This window comes from Arachis ipaensis, chromosome B8 (genome assembly GCF_059453495.1).
Source record: "Arachis ipaensis isolate K30076 ecotype BB chromosome B8, ASM5945349v1, whole genome shotgun sequence".
Lineage (NCBI taxonomy): Eukaryota > Viridiplantae > Streptophyta > Magnoliopsida > Fabales > Fabaceae > Arachis > Arachis ipaensis.
The window spans coordinates 88,177,377-88,195,702 of NC_142443.1; the positions used below are offsets into that span (position 1 = coordinate 88,177,377).

Consider the following 18,326-nt stretch of genomic DNA (forward strand, 5'->3'; position numbering starts at 1 on the left):
CAACTCTGGTTTTGGATCCTTTTCTGGCGCTGGACGCCAGATTTGGGTAGAAAGTTGGCGTTGAACGCCAGTTTACGTCGTCAATTCTTGGCCAAAGTATGGACTATTATATATTGCTGGAAATCCCTGGATGTCTACTTTCCAACGCAATTGGAAGCGCGCCATTTCGAGTTCTGTAGCCCCAGAAAATCCACTTTGAGTGCAGGGAGGTCAGAATCCAACAGCATCAGCAGTCCTTTTTCAACCTCTGAATCTGATTTCTGCTCAAGTCCCTCAATTTCAGCCAGAAAATACCTGAAATCATAGAAAAACACACAAACTCATAGTAAAGTCCAGAAATGTGAATTTAACACAAAATCTATTAAAAACATCCCTAAAAGTAACTAGATCCTATTAAAAACATACTAAAAACAATGTCAAAAAGCGTATAAATTATCCGCTCATCAAAGTGCAAGCGAATATCTTAGAATAGGAATAAGCTTGAATTGAATAAGAAAACAATAGTACTTTGCATTAATTCATGAGGAACAGTAGAGCTCCACACCTTAATCTATGGTGTGTAGAAATGCTACCGTTGAAAATACATAAGTAATGAAGTTCCAGGCATGGCCGTGAGGCCAGCCTCCATTGTCTAAGGACTAAACGTTCAAAAGATCTAAAAATGATCCAAAGATAGATTTAAATACAATAGTAAAAAGTCCTATTTATACTAAACTAGTTACTAGGGTTTATAGAGATAAGTAAATGATGCAGAAATCCACTTCCGGGCCCACTTGGTGTGTGCTTGGGCTGAGCATTGAGCTTTCATGTGTAGAGACTCTTTTTGGTGTTAAACGCCAGGTTGTAGCCTGTTTCTGGCGTTTAACTCTGATTTGCAACCTGTTTCTGGCATTTAACTCCAGAATTGGGCAGGAAGTTTCCGTTTGAACGCCAGTTTACGTCGTCTAAGCTCGAGCAAAGTATGGACTATTATATATTTATGGAAAGCCCTAGATGTCTGCTTTCCAACGCAATTGAGAGCGCTCCAATTGGATTTCTGTAGCACCATAAAATCCATTTCGAGTGCAGGGAGGTCAGAATCCAACAGCATCTGCAGTCCTTCTTTAGCCTCTGAATTAGATTTTTGCTCAAGTCCCTCAATTTCAGCCAGAAATTACCTGAAATCACAGAAAAACACACAAACTCATAGTAAAGTATAGAAATGTGATTTTTATTTAAATACGAATAAAAATATACTGAAAACTAACTAAATCATACTAAAAACTATGTAAAAACAATACCAAAAGCATATAAATTATCCGCTCATCACAACACCAAACTTAAATTGTTGCTTGTCCCCAAGCAACTGAAAATCAAATAGGATAAAAAGAAGAGAATATACTATAAATTCCAAAATATCAATGAAACTTAGCTCCAATTAGATGAGCGGGACTAGTAGCTTTTTGCCTCTGAACAGTTTTGGCATCTCACTTTATCCTTTGAGGTTTAGAATGATTGACATCTATAGGAACTCAGAATTCAGATAGTGTTATTGATTTTCCTAGTTTAGTATGTTGATTCTTGAACACAGCTACTTTATGAGTCTTGGCTGTAGCCCTAAGCACTTTGTTTTCCAGTATTACCACCGGATACATAAATGCCACAGACACATGACTGGGTGAACCTTTTTCAGATTGTAACTCAGCTTTGCTAGAGTCCCCAATTAGAGGTGTCCAGAGTTCTTAAGCACACTCCTTTTTTTTTGCTTTAGATCACGACTTTAACCGCTCAGTCTCAAGCTTTTGGCTTGACACCTTCACGCCACAAGCACATGGTTAGGGACAGCTTGGTTTAGCCGCTTAGGCCAGGATTTTATTCATTTGGGCCCTCTTATCCATTAATGCTCAAAGCCTTGGATCCTTTTTACCCTTGCCTTTTGGTTTAAAGGGTTATTGGCTTTTTCTGCTTACTTTTTCTTTTCTTTCTCTCTTTTTTTTCTTTTATTTTCGCCATTTTTTTTCGCAAGCCTTGTTACTCACTGCTTTTTCTTGCTTCAAGGATCAATTTTATGATTTTTCAGATTATCAATAACATTTCTCCTTTTTCATTATTCTTTCAAGAGCCAACAATTTTAACATTCATAAACAACAAATTTAAAAGACATATGCACTGTTCAAGCATTAGTTCAGAAAGCAGAAAGTGTTGCCACCACATCAAAATAATTAAACTAAGCTCAAGGATGAATTCGAAATCATGTACTTCTTGTTCTTTTGTTTTTAGAACATTTTTCATTTAAGAGAGGTGATGGATTCATAAGACATTCATAGCTTTAAGACATAGACAGTTAGATACTAGTGATCATGTAGTAAAGACACAAACATAAATAAAACATAAGGCTCAAAAACCAAAAAATAGAAAAATAAGAACAAAGAGATTAAGGAACGGGTCCACCTTAGTGAGGGTGGCGTCTTCTTTCTCTTGAAGAACCAATGGTGTTCTTGAGCTCCTCTATGTCTCTTCCTTGCCTTTGTTGCTCCTCCCTCATAGCTCTTTGATCTTATCTAATCTCATGGAGAATGTTGGAGTGCTCTTGGTACTCCATCCTTAGTTGTCCCATGTTGGAACTTAGTTCTCCTAGGGAGGTGTTGATTTGCTCCCAATAGTTTTGTGGAGGAAAGTGCATCCCTTGAGGCATCTCAGGGATTTCATGATGAGGAATTTCATCATGCTCTTGTTGAGGTCCATGATCTCTTGTTTGCTCCATCCTTTACTTAGTGATGGGCTGATGAACGAGTTTTTCTCAATGGTTTAGAATTTCTCTTCTAGAAATAAGAACTTCGTTGTAAGCATAGTTCTAAACTAACAAACAATTCTCACATAAAAAATTTGAGTTGTCACATGTAACAAACCCCAAATGAAAATTAACCGGAGTATTTAAACTCCGGGTCATCTCACAAGGAATTACAATGAAATGCTCAATTATTGGCAAGAAAATAAATGGCAAGAAAAATTAAATGGCAAGAAAAGTAAATGAACAATGAACTAACAAAATAAATGGAAAAGAACTCTTGGCTAGACATAGGTAATTGAGATCACCATCCTTGTCTACATACCAAACATTGATAATTATGAGAGGCCAAGCTCATTAAGTCTACTTCCAAAAGTCTTAAGTACGTAATATCTACTCCTAGACTTGAAGTACGTCAAATGGCTTTGATCACATCAACCCATAAGTCCCAACCTACCTACTAATTAGATTAGTAGTGGGTTGGCATCAATGAGTATCAAATTGATCACCAAGGGTTCTCAAATCACCAATCTAATGAGACCCAATGACTCAAGGTCACTCAGTTCCCTTAGCCTAGGCCAAGAGCAAAGAGAACTACTCAAAAACTAGTGTAAACATTTCATCAAACATTTAGAGTGCAAAAAAGTAAACATCACAAAATACTAGAATTAATGAAACCCATAACTATCATAAGCAAGAAATCCATAATAACAAGCAAGATAAACATCAAGAGACATGGAAATATAAAATTGCATCAAAAGAAATTGAGATCCAACAATGTTCATAAACATAAAAGAGTGCAAAATGAGAAATTAACAAGTAAAACTAGAAGATCAAGACCATAGAACACTCAAATATAAAGAGAATTGAAATCAAAGCAAGAATTGAAAGATGGATTTGAGAGAGATTAATCTAACTCTACCCTAATTTCTATCCTAAATCTAGAGAGAGGAGAGAGCATCTCTCTCTAGAATTCTACTCCTAAAACATGATGAAAAACTAAACTCTGACTATTTTGTTTCATTCTTCCTCCAATCCTTGGTTCAATAGCATCAGAAATGGGTTGGATTGGGCCCAAAATGCTTCAGAAATCGCTGGGGGTGATTTCACTAAAGTGGACCCACGTGCTCCATCGGCACGCGCGCGCACATGGCACGTGCGCGCCCCTATGCGTCAGGCAACATATGGCAAATTTTATATCATTTCGAAGCCTGGGATGTTAGCTTTCCAATGCAACTGGAACCGCTTCATTTGGACCTCTTTAGCTCAAGTTATGGTCGATTGAGTGCCAGCAGATCGGGCTTGACATCTTTACGGTTCCTTCATTTCTTCATGAGTTCTCCCAGTTTGCATGCTTTTCTCCTCACTTCTTCCATCCAATACTTACCTTATGAACCTGAAATCACTCAATAAACATATCAAGGCATCGAATGGAATTAAAGTAAGTTAAATTTAGCTATTTTAAGGCCTAAAAAGCATGTTTTCACATTTAAGCACAAATCAAGGGAGAATTGCAAAATCATGCTATTTCATTGAATAAATGTGAGAAAATATGATAAAATCCCCCAAAATAAGCACAAGATAAACCACAAAATCAGAGTTTATCATGGGCTTGTCCTCTTCAATGAGGATGTCTCCCTCTATGTCAATCCCAGCCGAATTGCAGAGTTGGCAAATAAGGTGAGGAAAGGCTAACCTTGCCAAAGTGAAGGACTTGTCAGCCACCTTGTAGAGTTCTTGAGGTATAATCTCATGAACTTCCACTTCCTCCCCAATCATGATACTATGGATCATGATGGCCTGATCCACAGTTACTTCGGATCTGTTGCTAGTAGGAATGATAGAGCGTTGGATGAACTCCAACCATCCTCTAGCTACAGGCTTTAGGTCCGGTCTTCTCAATTGAACCGACTTGCCTCTTGAGTCAACTTTCCATTGAGCTCCTTCTACACATATGTCCATGAGGACTTGGTCCAACCTTTGATCAAAGTTGACCCTTCTAATGTAGGGGCGTGCATTTTCTTGCATCATTGGCAAGTTGAATGCCAACCTTACATATTCTGGACTGAAATCTAAGTATTTTCCCCGAACCATTGTAAGCCAATCCTTTAGGTTTGGGTTCATACTTTGATCATGGTTCCTAGTGATCCATGCGTTTGCATAGAACTCTTGAACCATTAGGATTCCGACTTGTTGAATAGGATGGAGAGTACTTCCCATCCTCTTCTTCTAACCTCTTGTCGAATCTCTGGATATTCGCCCTTTTTGAGCTTAAAAGGGACCTCAGGGATCACCTTTTTCTTGGCCACAACTTCATAGAAGTCATCTTGATGGACCTTTGAGATGAATCTCTCCATCTCCCATGATTCAGAAGTGGAAGCAATTGCCTTCCCTTTCCTCTTTCTAGAGGTTTCTCTGGCCTTAGGTGCCATTAATGGTTATGGAGAAACAAAAAGCAACACTTTTACCACACCAAACTTAAAATGTTTACTCGTCCTCGAGCAAAAGAAGAAGGAAAATAGTAGAAGAAGAAGAAAATAGAGTAGATGGAGGGGAAGTGTGTATTCGGCCAAGGGGGAGAAGAAGTGTTTGTAATGTGTGAAAATGAGATAGTGTTGAGGGGTTTATATAGGGGTGGGGGAAGGGTTAGATTTCGTGTATTAGGGTTGGGTTTGGGAGGGAAAGGATTTTTGAATTTGGAGGTAGGTGGGGTTTTTGGGGAAGAGTAGATGGATGTGAGTGGTGAGGAGTATTTGGGAAAGAGATATGGAGGTGATTCGTGAAGGGTATTTGGGGAAGAGTGTTATGAAAGGGTGTGAAGAGGAGAGAAGAAGAGGTGGGGTACGTGGGGATCCTGTGGGGTCCACAGATCCTGAGAGGTCAAGAACTTAACATCCCTGCTCCATTTAGGCGTGCAAAATGCCCTTGTGCACTTCTGGCATTAAACGCTAGGTTGCTGCTTGTTTATGGCGTTTAACGCCAGCTTTTCTCCCATTCTTGGCGTTCGACGCCAAGTAGATGCTCTATTCTGGCGTTAAACGCCAGTTTGGTGCTTGTTTCTGGCGTTTAATGCCAGCTTGATGCTTCTTTCTGGTGTTAAACACCAGTCTGCTGTTTCTTACTGGCGTTTAAATGCCAGTAAGCTCTTCCTCCAGGGTGAGCTGTTTTTAATGCTGTTTTTTCATTCTGTTTTTGATTTTTCAGTTGTTTTTGTGACTTCACAAGATCATCAACCTAAAGAAAACATAAAATAGCAATGGAAAATAAATAGATATAATTAAATAACATTAGGTTGCCTCCCAACAAGCGCTTCTTTAATGTCAATAGCTTGACAGTGAGCTCTCATGGAGCCTCACAGATAATCAGAGCAGGGTTGGGGCCTCTCAACACCAAACCTAGAGTTTGGTTGTGGCCTCCCAATACCAAACTTAGAGTTTGAATGTGGGGGTTTTGTTTGACTCTGTATTGAGAGAAGCTTTTCATGCTTCCTCTCCATTGTTACAGAAGGAGAACCTTGAGTCTTGAATACAAGGTAGTCCTCATTCAACTGAAGGACCAAATCTCCTCTGTCAACATCAATCACAGCTTTTGCTGTTGCTAGAAAGGGTCTGCCAAGGATGATGGATTCATCCTCATCCTTCCCAGTGTCTAGGATTATGAAATCAGTAGGGATGTAAAGACCTTCAACCTTTACTAGCACGTCCTCTACTAGTCCATAAGCCTATTTCATTGATTTGTCTGCCATCTCTAGTGAGATTCTTGCAGCTTGTACCTCAAAAATTTCCAATTTCTCCATTACAGAGAGTGGCATGAGGTTTATCCCTGACCCCAGGTCACACAGAGCCTTCTCAAAGGTCATGGTGCCTATGGTACAAAGTATGAAGAATTTTCTGGGATCCGGTTTCTTCTGAGGTAATGTCTGCCTCATTAATGCATTCAGTTCATTGGTGAATGGTGCACGAAATTGTGATCTCAGGCAACGGCGCCAGAAAATCTGTACGCACGTCTTAATAAATCATTTTTCATTCACAACTTTGATACAACTAACCAGCAAGTGCACTGGGTCGTCCAAGTAATAAACCTTACGTGAGTAAGGGTCGATCCCACGGAGATTGTTGGTATGAAGTAAGCTACGGTCACCTTGTAAATCTCAGTTAGGCGGATAATGATTGTTTATGGAGTTTTCGAAAATAATACTAATTAAACAGAAAATAAAGATAGAAATACTTTTGTATATTACTGGTGAGAATTTCAGATAAGCGTATAGAGATGCTTTTGTTCCTCTGAACCTCTGCTTTTCTGCTGTCTTCATCCAATCAATCCTACTCCTTTCCATGGCTGGCTTTATGTAAGGACATCACCGTTGTCAATGGCTACTTTTAATCCTCTCTGGAAAATGGTCCGATGCGCTGTAATTGCATGGCTAATCGTCTGGAGGCATCACCCTTGTCAATGGCTGCATCCTATCCTCTTGTGAAAATGGTCTAAATGCTCTGTCACAGCACGGCTAATCATCTGAGGTTCTCGATCATACTGGAATAGGATTCACCCTCCTTTTGCGTCTGTCACTACGCCCAGCACTCGCGAGTTTGAAGTTCATCATAGTCATTCAATCCCAGAGTCCTACTCAGAATACCACAGACAAGGTTTAGACTTTCCGGACTCTCATGAATGCCGCCATCAATCTAGCTTATACCACGAAGATTCTGATTAAGAGATCCAAGAGATACTCATTCAATCTAAAGTAGAACGGAAGTGGTTGTCAGGCACGCGTTCATAGGGAATGATGATGATTGTCACGTTCATCACATTCAGGTTGAAGTGCGAATGAATATCTTAGAAGCGGAATAAGTTGAATTGAATAGAAAAACAGTAGTACTTTGCATTAATCTTTGAGGAACAGTAGAGCTCCACACCTTAATCTATGGAGTGTAGAAACTCTACTGTTGAAAATACATAAGTGAAAGGTCCAGGCATGGCTGAATGGCCAGCCCCTCTGATCTAAGAACCAGACGTCCCAAGATGTCAAATACAATAGTAAAAAGTTCTATTTATAATAAACTAGCTACTAGGGTTTACAGAAGTAAGTAATTGATGCATAAATCCACTTTCGGGGCCCACTTGGTGTGTGCTTGGGCTGAGCTTGAATGTTACACGTGCAGAGGCTCTTTCTGGAGTTGAACGCCAGGTTGTAACGTATTTCTGGCGTTCAACTCTGGTTTGTGACGTGTTTCTGGCGTTTAACTCCAGATAGCAGCGTAGAACTGGCGTTCAACGCCCTTTTACGTCATCAAAACTTGGCCAAAGTATAGACTATTATATATTGCTGGAAAGCCCTAGATGTCTACTTTCCAACGCAATTAGAAGCGCGCCATTTTGATTTCTGTAGCTCCAGAAAATCCACTTTGAGTGCAGGGAGGTCAGAATCCAACAACATCAGCAGTCCTTCTTCAACCTCTGAATCTGATTTTTGCTCAAGTCCCTCAATTTCAGTCAGAAAATACCTGAAATCACAAAAAAACACACAAACTCATAGTAAAATCCAGAAATGTGAATTTAACATAAAAACTAATGAAAACATCCCTAAAAGTAACTAGATTCTACTAAAAACATACTAAAAACAGTGCCAAAAAGCGTATAAATTATCCGCTCATCACAACACCAAACTTAAATTGTTGCTTGTCCCCAAGCAACTGAAAATCAAATAGGATAAAAAGAAGAGAATATACTATAAATTCCAAACTATGAATGAAACATAGCTCCAATTAAATGAGTGGGACTTGTAGCTTTTTGCCTCTTGAATAGTTTTGGCATCTCACTTTATCCATTGAAGTTCAGAATGATTGGCATCTCTAGGAACTCAGAGTTCAGATAGTGTTATTGATTCTCCTAGTTCAGTATGATGATTCTTGAACACAGCTATTTTGTGAGTCTTGGCTGTGGCCCTAAGCACTTTGTTTTCCAGTATTACCACCAGATACATAAATGCCACAGACACATAACTGGGTGAACCTTTTCAGATTGTGACTCAGCTTTGCTAAAGTCCCCAATTAGAGGTGTCCAGGGTTCTTAAGCACACTCTTTTTTTTGCTTTGGACCTTGACTTTAACCGCTCAGTCTCAAGTTTTCACTTGACACCTACACGCCACAAGCACATGGTTAGGGATAGCTTGGTTTAGCCGCTTAGGCCAAGATTTTATTCCTTTAGGCCCTCCTATCCACTGATGCTCAAAGCCTTGGGATCCTTTCTATTTACCCTTGCCTTTTGGTTTTAAGGGTTATTGGCTTTTTGCTCTTGCCTCTTGGTTTTAAGAGCTTTTGGCTTTTTCTGCTTGCTTTTTCTTTTTTTTTTTTCGCCTATATTTTTTTCTGCAAGCTTTGTTCTTTGCTACTTTTTCTTGCTTCAAGAATCATTTTTATGATTTTTCAGATTATCAAATAACATGTCTCCTTATCATCATTCTTTCAAGAGCCACCATATTTAACATTCTAAAACAACAACTTCAAAAGACATATGCACTGTTCAAGCATTCATTCAGAAAACAAAAAGTATTGTCACCACATCAATATAATTAAACTAAGTTCAAGGATAAATTCGAAACTCATGTACTTCTTGTTCTTTTGAATTAAAACATTTTTTCATTTAAGAGAGGTGATGGATTCATAGGACATTCATAACTTTAAGACATAGTTACTAAATACTAATGATCATGTAATGAAGACACAAACATGGATAAGCACTTAACATAGAGAAAACGAAAAATAGAGAATAAGAACAAGGAATGAGTCCACCTTAGTGATGGTGGCATTTCCTTCTTGAGGAACCAATGATGTCCTTGAGCTCTTCTATGTCTCTTCCTTGTCTTTGTTGCTCCTCCCTCATTGCTTTTTGATCTTCTCTTATTTCATGAAGGATGATGGAGTGCTCTTGATGTTCCACCCTTAGTTGTCCCATGTTGGAACTTAATTCTCCTAGGGAGGTGTTGATTTGCTCCCAAAAATTCTGTGGAGGAAAGTGCATCCCTTGAGGTATCTCAGGGGCTTCTTGATGATGAGCTTCTTCATGTGACTGTTGAGATCCATGAATGTGCTCTCTTGTTTGCTCCATCATTTTCTTAGTGATGGGCTTGTGAGATGAATCTTTCAATCTCCCATGGCTCAGAGGTGGAAGCAATTGTCTTCCCTTTCCTCTTCTTGAGGTTTCTCTGGCCTTAGGTGCCATTAATGGTAATGGAAAAACAAAAAGCTTATGCTTTTACCACACCAAACTTAGAATATTGCTCGCCCTCGAGCAAGAGAAGAAAGAATATAAGAAGAAGAAGAAGATATGGAGGAGATGGAGGGATGTGTGTATTCGGTCATATGGGTGGGAAAGAGATTTTGAATTTTTAAGGTAGGTGGGGTGTATGGATGTGAGTGGTAAAGTAGTGATAGGGAAGAGAGATTGAGGTGATTGGTGAAGAGTTTTGGGGAAGAGTGTTTATGAGATAGTGTGAAAGAGGGGTGAGAAGAAGTGAGTGGAGGTAGGTGGGGATCCTCTAGGGTCCACAGATCTTGAGGTGATCTTGTGGGGTCCACAGATCCTGAGGTGTTCAAGGATTTACAACCTTGCACCAAATTAGGCATGCAAAATGCCCTTGCACACAACTCTGGGCGTTCAGCGCCAGATTGGTGCTTGTTCTGGGCGTTGAACGCCCATTTATTACCCATTTCTGGCGTTGAACGCCAGAACCATGCTTGTTCTGGGCGTTCAGCGCCAGCTCTTCTCCAGGGTGCAATTCTGGCGTTCAAACGCCTAGATGCTGCCCATTTTGGGCGTTCAGCGCCAGAACCATGCTCTGTTCTAGCGTTGAACGCCAGCCAGATGCTTCTTACTGGCGTTTAAAGGCCAGTAAGGTCTTCCTCCAGGGTGTGATTTTTCTTCTGCTGTTTTTGATTCCGTTTTCAATTTTTATATTTATTTTGTGACTCCACATGATCATGAACCTAATAAAACATGAAAGAACAAGAAAAATAAAATTAGATAAATGAAAATTGGGTTGCCTCCCAACAAGCGCTTCTTTAATGTCAATAGCTTGACAGTGGGCTCTCATGGAGCCTCACAGATGTTCAGAGCATTGTTGAGACTTCCCAACACCAAACTTAGAGTTTGGATATGGGAGTTCAACACCAAACTTAGAGTTTGGTTGTGGCCTCCCAACACCAAACTTAAAGTTTGACTGTGGGGGCTCTGGTTGACTCTGCAGTGAGAGAAGCTTTTTATGCTTCCTCTCTATGTTTACAGAAGGATGACCTCGAGTTGTAAACACAAGGGAGTCCTTATTCAATTGAAGGACTAATTCACCTCTGTCAACATCAATCACAGCTCTTGCTGTGGCTAGGAAGGGTCTTCCAAGGATGATGAATTCATCCTCATCCTTCCCAGTATCTAGGACTATGAAATCAGCAGGGATGTAAAGGCCTTCGACCTTTACTAATACGTCCTCTACTTGTCCATAAGCCTGTTTTCTTGAATTGTCTGCCATCTCTAATGAGATTTTAGCAGCTTGCACCCCATAGATTCCCAGTGTCTCTATTACAGAGAGGGGCATGAGGTTTATCCCTGACCCAAGGTCACACAGAGCCTTTTCAAAGATCATGTTGCCTATGGTACAAGGTATTACGAACTTTCCAGGATCCTGTTTCTTCTGAGGCAACGTCAGTTGATCCAGATCACTTAGTTCATTGGTGAACAAGGGAGGTTCATCCTCCCAAGTCTCAATACCAAATAATTTGGCATTCAACTTCATGATTGCACCAAGGTACTTGGCAACTTGCTCTTGAGTAACATCCTCATTCTCTTCAGAAGAGGAATACTCATCAGAGCTCATGAATGGCATAAGGAGGTTCAATAGAATCTCTATGGTCTCTAGATGAGTCTCAGATTCCTTTGGTTCCTCAGAGGGAAACTCCTTATTGATCACTGGACGTCCTAGGAGGTCTTCCTCACTGGGATTCACGTCCTCAACCTCCCTTACAGGTTCGGCCATGGTGGTTATGTCAATGGCCTTGCACTCTCCTTTTGGATTTTCTTCTGTATTGCTTGGGAGAGTACTAGGAGGGATTTCAGTGATCCTTTTACTCATCTGGCCCACTTGTGCTTCCAAATTTCTAATGGAAGACCTTGTTTCATTCATGAAACTCACAGTGGCCTTAGATAGATCAGAGACTAAATTTGCTAAGCTAGATGGATTCTGCTCAGAATTCTCAGTCTGTTGCTGAGTGGATGATGGACAAGGCTTGCTATTGCTAAACCTGTATCTTTCACCATTATTAAAGCCTTGTTGAGGCTTTTGTTGATCCTTCCATGATAGATTTGGATGATTTCTCCATGATGGATTATAGGTGTTTCCATAAGGTTCACCTAAGTAATTTACCTTTGCTATTGCAGGGTTCTCAGGATCATAAGCTTCTTCTTCAGAAGATGCCTCTTGAGTACTGTTGGATGCAGCTTGCATTCCATTCAGACTCTGAGAAATCATATTGACTTGCTGAGTCAATATTTTATTCTGAGCCAATATGGTATTCAGAGTATCATTTTCAAGAACTCCCTTCTTCATAGGCGTCCCATTATTCACAGGATTCCTCTCAGAAGTGTACATGAACTGGTTAATAGCAACCATGTCAATGAGTTCTTGAGCTTCTGCAGGCGATTTCTTTAAGTGAATGGATCCACCTGCAGAGGTATCCAATGATATTTTAGCTAATTCAGACAGACCATCATAGAATATGTCCAGGATGGTCCATTCTGAAAGCATGTCAGAAGGACACTTTTTGGTCAGTCCTTTGTATCTCTCCCAAGCTTCATAGAGGGATTCACCTTCTTTCTGTCTGAAGGTCTGAACATCCACTCTAAGCTTACTCAACTTTTGAGGAGGAAAGAACTTGGCTAGGAAAGCCTTGACCAGCTTATCCCAAGAGTTCAGGCTATCTTTGGGTTGAGAGTCCAACCATATTCTAGCTCTGTCTCTCACAGCAAAAGGGAAAAGCATGAGCCTGTAGACTTCAAGATCTACTCTTTTAGTCTTAACAGTATCACATATCTGCAAGAATTCAGTTAAGAACTGAAAATGATCTTCAGATGGAAGTCCATGAAACTTGCAGTTCTGCTGCATCAGAGAAACTAATTGAGGTTTAAGCTCAAAATTGTTTGCTCCAATGGCAGGAATGGAGATGCTTCTTCCATGTAAATTGGAATTAGGTGCAGTAAAGTCACCAAGCATCCTCCTTGCATTATTATTATTTTCGGCTGCCATTTCCTCTTCTTGTTCGAAAATTTCTAAAAGGTGCTTGCTGGATTGTTGTAATTTAGCTTCTCTTAGTTTCCTCTTCAGAGTCCTTTTAAGTTCTGGATCTACTTCAACAAGAATATTCTTGTCCTTGCTCCTGCTCATATGAAAAAGAGGGACAGAAAAATAATAATAATAGGGGTCGTTTTTACCACAGTATAGAGGTCCCTATGTGAGTAGAAGAAAAGAAAAAGAAAAAATTCAAACACAGATGGAAGAGAGGGTTCGAATTTGGGTGAGATGAAGTGTTAGTAGATGAATAAATAAATAGAAGGAGATAAGAGAGGGAGAGTGAATTTTCGAAAATAATTTTTGAAAAAGAGTTAGTGGTTTTCGAAAATAGTTTTTGAAAAAGGTTAGTAATTTTTGAAATTTTAAAATCAAAAATTATAATAATTAGTTAATTAAAAAGAAATTTTGCAAAAGAGGGAAGATATTTTCGAAAATTAGAGAGAGAGGGAGTTAGTTAGGTAGTTTTGAAAAAGATAAGAAACAAACAAAAAGTTAGTTAGTTAGTTGAAATAAATTTGAAAATCAATTTTGAAGAGATAAGAGGATAAGAAGTTTAGAAAGGATATTTTAAAATCAAATTTTGAAAAAGATAAGATAAAGAGATATTTTTGAAAAGATATGATTGAAATTAGTTTTAAAAAAGATTTGATTTTTAAAATCACAATTAATGACTTGATTCACAAGAAATCACAAGATATGATTCTAGAACTCAAAGTTTGAATCTTTCTTAACAAGCAAGTAACAAACTTGAAATTTTTGAATCAAAACATTAATTGTTGATGTTATTTTCGAAAATTAGGAGATAAAGATAAGAAAAAGATTTTTGAAAAATATTTTTAAAATTTTTGAAAATAAATAAAAAAAATGGAAAAGATTTGATTTTTGAAAAAGATTTTGAAAAAGATAAGATTTTTAAATTGAAAATTTGATTTGACTCATAAAAAAAAACAACTAGATTTTAAAAATTTTTGAAAAAGTCAAATCTAATTTTCGAAATTTTGAGAGAGAAAAAGGGAAGATATTTTTTTGATTTTTGAATTTTTATGATGAGAGAGAAAAAAAACATGCAAAATGATGCAATGCATGAAAGTTATGGATCAAAGCAAGGAATGTATGCAAGAATGCTATGAATGTCAAGATGAACACCAAGAACACTTTGAAGATCATGATGAACATCAAGAACATATTTTTGAAAATTTTATATGCAAAGAAAACATGCAAGACACCAAACTTAGAAATCTTTCATGTTTAGACTCTATGGATGCAAGAATGCATATGAAAAATAAGAAAAGACACAAAACAGGAAAACATCAAGATCAAACAAGAAGACTTACCAAGAACAACCTAAAGATCATGAAGAACACTATGAATGCATGAATTTTTAAAAAATTTTATGCAAACTTTAAAACATGCAATTGACACCAAACTTAAAATTGACTCAAGACTCAAATAAGAAACACAAAATATTTTTGATTTTTATGATTTTATGATCTTTTTTGTATTTTCTTTTAATTTTTTCGAAAATCATTTTGAAAAAGAAAAATAAGGATTCCAAAATTTTTAATATGAATTCCAGGAATCTTATGCTCTTTAAACTAAAGCTCCAATCAAAGGGTCAGGCATGGCTTAATAGCCAGCGAAGCTTTAGTATGTAACTCAGACATGACACGCCTGACATTCCCTATCCAAAAGAATTAGACATGGCTTTACAGCCAGCCAGGCTTCAACATGCTTCATGAAACACTAGAATTCATTCTTAAAAATTCTGAAGAAAAATATATTTTTGAAAACATTTTTATTTTAAAATTTTTTTCGAAAACAAAGGAGAAATTTTTGAAAGATTTTTTTTGAAAAATTTTTGAAAATAAAACAAAAAGAAAATTACCTAATCTGAGCAACAAGATGAACCGTCAGTTGTCCAAACTCGAATAATCCCCGGCAACGGCGCCAAAAACTTGGTGCACGAAATTGTGATCTCAGGCAACGGCGTCAGAAACTCTATACGCACATCTTAATAAATCATTTTTCATTCACAACTTCGATACAACTAACCAGCAAGTGCACTGGGTCGTCCAAGTAATAAACCTTACGTGAGTAAGGGTCGATCCGACGGAGATTGTTGGTATGAAGCAAGCTATGGTCACCTTTTAAATCTCAGTCAGGCGCATAATGATTGATTATGGAGTTTTCGAAAATAATACTAATTAAACAGAAAATAAAGATAGAAATACTTATGTATATTACTGGAGAGAATTTCAGATAAGCGTATAGAGATGCTTTCGTTCCTCTGAACCTCTACTTTCCTGCTGTCTTCATCCAATCAATCCTACTCCTTTCCATGGCTGGCTTTATGTAAGGACATCACCGTTGTCAATGTCTACTTTTAATCCTCTCTGGAAAATGGTCCGATGCGCTGTCACTGCATGGCTAATCGTCTGGAGGCATCACCCTTGTCAACGGTTGCATCCTATCCTCTTGTGAAAATGGTCCAAATGCTCTGTCACAGCACGGCTAATCATCTGAGGTTCTCGATCATACTGGAATAGGATTCACCCTCCTTTTGCGTCTGTCACTACGCCCAGCACTCGCGAGTTTGAAGTTCGTCACAGTCATTCAATCCCAGAGTCCTACTCAGAATACCACAGACAAGGTTTAGACTTTCCGGACTCTCATGAATGCCGCCATCAATCTAGCTTATACCACGAAGATTCTGATTAAGAGATCCAAGAGATACTCATTCAATCTAAAGTAGAACGGAAGTGGTTGTGACGCACGCGTTCATAGGGAATGATGATGATTGTCACATTCATCACATTCAGGTTGAAGTGCGAATGAATATCTTAGAAGCGGAATAAGTTAAATTGAATAGAAAAACAGTAGTACTTTGCATTAATCTTTGAGGAACAGCAGAGCTCCACAACTTAATCTATGGAGTGTAGAAACTCTACCGTTGAAAATACATAAGTGAAAGGTCCAGGCATGGCCGAATGGCCAGCCCCTCTGATCTAAGAACCAGACGTCCCATGATGTCAAATACAATAGTAAAAAGTTTTATTTATAATAAACTAACTACTAGGGTTTACAGAAGTAAGTAATTAATGCATAAATCCACTTCCGGGGCCCACTTGGTGTGTGCTTGGGCTGAGCTTGAATGTTACACATGCAGAGGCTCTTTCTGGAGTTGAACGCCAGGTTGTAACATATTTCTGGCGTTCAACTCTGGTTTGTGACGTGTTTCTGGCGTTTAAATCCAGACAGCAGCGTAGAACTGGCGTTCAACGCCTTTTTACGTCATCTAAACTTGGCCAAAGTATGGACTATTATATATTGCTGGAAAGCCCTGGATGTCTACTTTCCAACGCAATTGGAAGCGCGCCATTTTGAGTTTTGTAGCTCCAGAAAATCCACTTTGAGTGCAGGGAGGTCAGAATCCAACAACATCAGCAGTCCTTCTTCAACCTCTGAATCTGATTTTTGCTCAAGTCCCCCAATTTCAGTCAGAAAATACCTGAAATCACAGAAAAACACACAAACTCATAGTAAAGTCCAGAAATGTGAATTTAACATAAAAACTAATGAAAACATGCCTAAAAGTAACTAGATTCTACTAAAAACATACTAAAAATAGTGCCAAAAGGCGTATAAATTATCCGCTCATCAGTGAACAAGGGGGGTTCATCCTCCCAAGTCTCATTACCAAATAACTTGGCATTCAGCTTCATGATTGCTCCTAGATATTTAGCAACTTGCTCTTTAGTGATGTCTTCATCCTCTTCAGAGGAAGAATATTCATCAGAGCTCATGAGTGGCAGAAGGATGTTCAGTGGAATCTCTATGGTCTCTGTATGAGCCTCAGATTCCTTTGGTTCCTCAAAGGGAAATTTCTTTCTGTCCAGAGGACGTCCCATGAGGATTTTCTCACTGGGACTCACGTCCTCCTCACTCTCTCCAGGTTCGGCCATGTTGGTCATGGTCATGGCCTTGCACTCTCTCTTGGGGTTTTCTTCTGTATTGCTTGGGAGAGTACTGGGAGGAGTTTCAGTAAACTTCTTACTCAGCTGACCCACCTGTGCCTCCAAATTTCTAATAGAGGATCTTGTTTCATTCATGAAACTTATTGTGGTCTTGGATAGATTAGAGACTATGGTTGCCAAGCCAGAATGACTCTGTTCAGAATTCTCTGTCTGTTGCTGAGAAGATGATGGAAAAGGCTTGCTATTGCTAAACTATTCCTTCCACCATTATTATTATGAAAGCCTTGATTAGGCTTCTGTTGATCCTTCCATGAGAAATTTGGGTGATTTCTCCATGAAGGGTTATAGGTGTTTCCATAGGGTTCTCCCATGTAATTCACCTCTGCCATTGCAGGATTCTCAGGATCATAAGCTTCTTCTTCAGAAGATGCTTCTTTAGTACTGTTGGATGCAGCTTGCAATCCATTCAGACTTTGAGAAATCATATTGACTTGCTGAGTCAATATTTTGTTCTGAGCCAATATGGTATTTAGAGTATCAATTTCAAGGACTCCCTTCTTCTGAGGCGTCCCATTGTTCACAGGATTCCTCTCAGAGGTGTACATGAACTGGTTATTTGAAACCATTTCAATGAGTTCCTGAGCTTCTGCAGGGGTTTTCACGTGAAGAGATCCTCCTGCAGAATGGTCCAATGACATTTTTGACAACTCAGACAGACCATCATAGAATATACTTATGATGCTCCATTCTAGAAGCATGTCAGTAGGACACCATTTGATCAGTTGCTTGTATCTTTCCCAAGCTTCATAAAGGGATTCTCCTTCCTTCTGTCTGAAGGTTTGGATTTCCACTCTAAGCTTGCTCATCTTTTGAGGTGGAAAGAATTTGGCCAGAAAAGTACTAACCAGCTTATCCCAAGAGTTCAGGCTATCCTTAGGTTGTGAATCCAACCATGTTCTAGCTCTGTCTCTTACAGCAAAAGGGAAAAGCAGAAGCCTGTAGACCTCGAGATCAACTCCACTGGTTTTGACAGTGTCACAGATTTGCAAGAATTCATCTAAAAACTGATGAGGATCTTCCATTGGAAGTCCATAAGACTTGCAATTCTGCTACATTAGAGAAACTAATTGAGGCTTAAGCTCAAAGTTGTTTGCTCCAATCGCAGGAAGTGAGATGCTTCTTTGATGAGCGGATAATTTATATGCTTTTTGGCATTATTTTTAGTATATTTTTAGTATATTTTAA

The 18,326-nt window shown here is 38.8% G+C and overlaps 2 non-coding genes across 2 annotated transcripts; both read left to right on the forward strand.

The window, feature by feature from the left end:
• The first annotated feature begins 12,558 nt into the window (after window positions 1-12,558).
• On the forward strand, window positions 12,559-12,666 carry LOC148548748 (small nucleolar RNA R71). The gene has a single exon (XR_015898891.1). It is a non-coding gene; the product is annotated as a small nucleolar RNA R71 (small nucleolar RNA).
• A 5,167-nt stretch (window positions 12,667-17,833) lies between these two features.
• Window positions 17,834-17,941, forward strand: LOC148548749 (small nucleolar RNA R71). Its single transcript, XR_015898005.1, has one exon. It is a non-coding gene; the product is annotated as a small nucleolar RNA R71 (small nucleolar RNA).
• The last annotated feature ends 385 nt before the right edge of the window (window positions 17,942-18,326 follow it).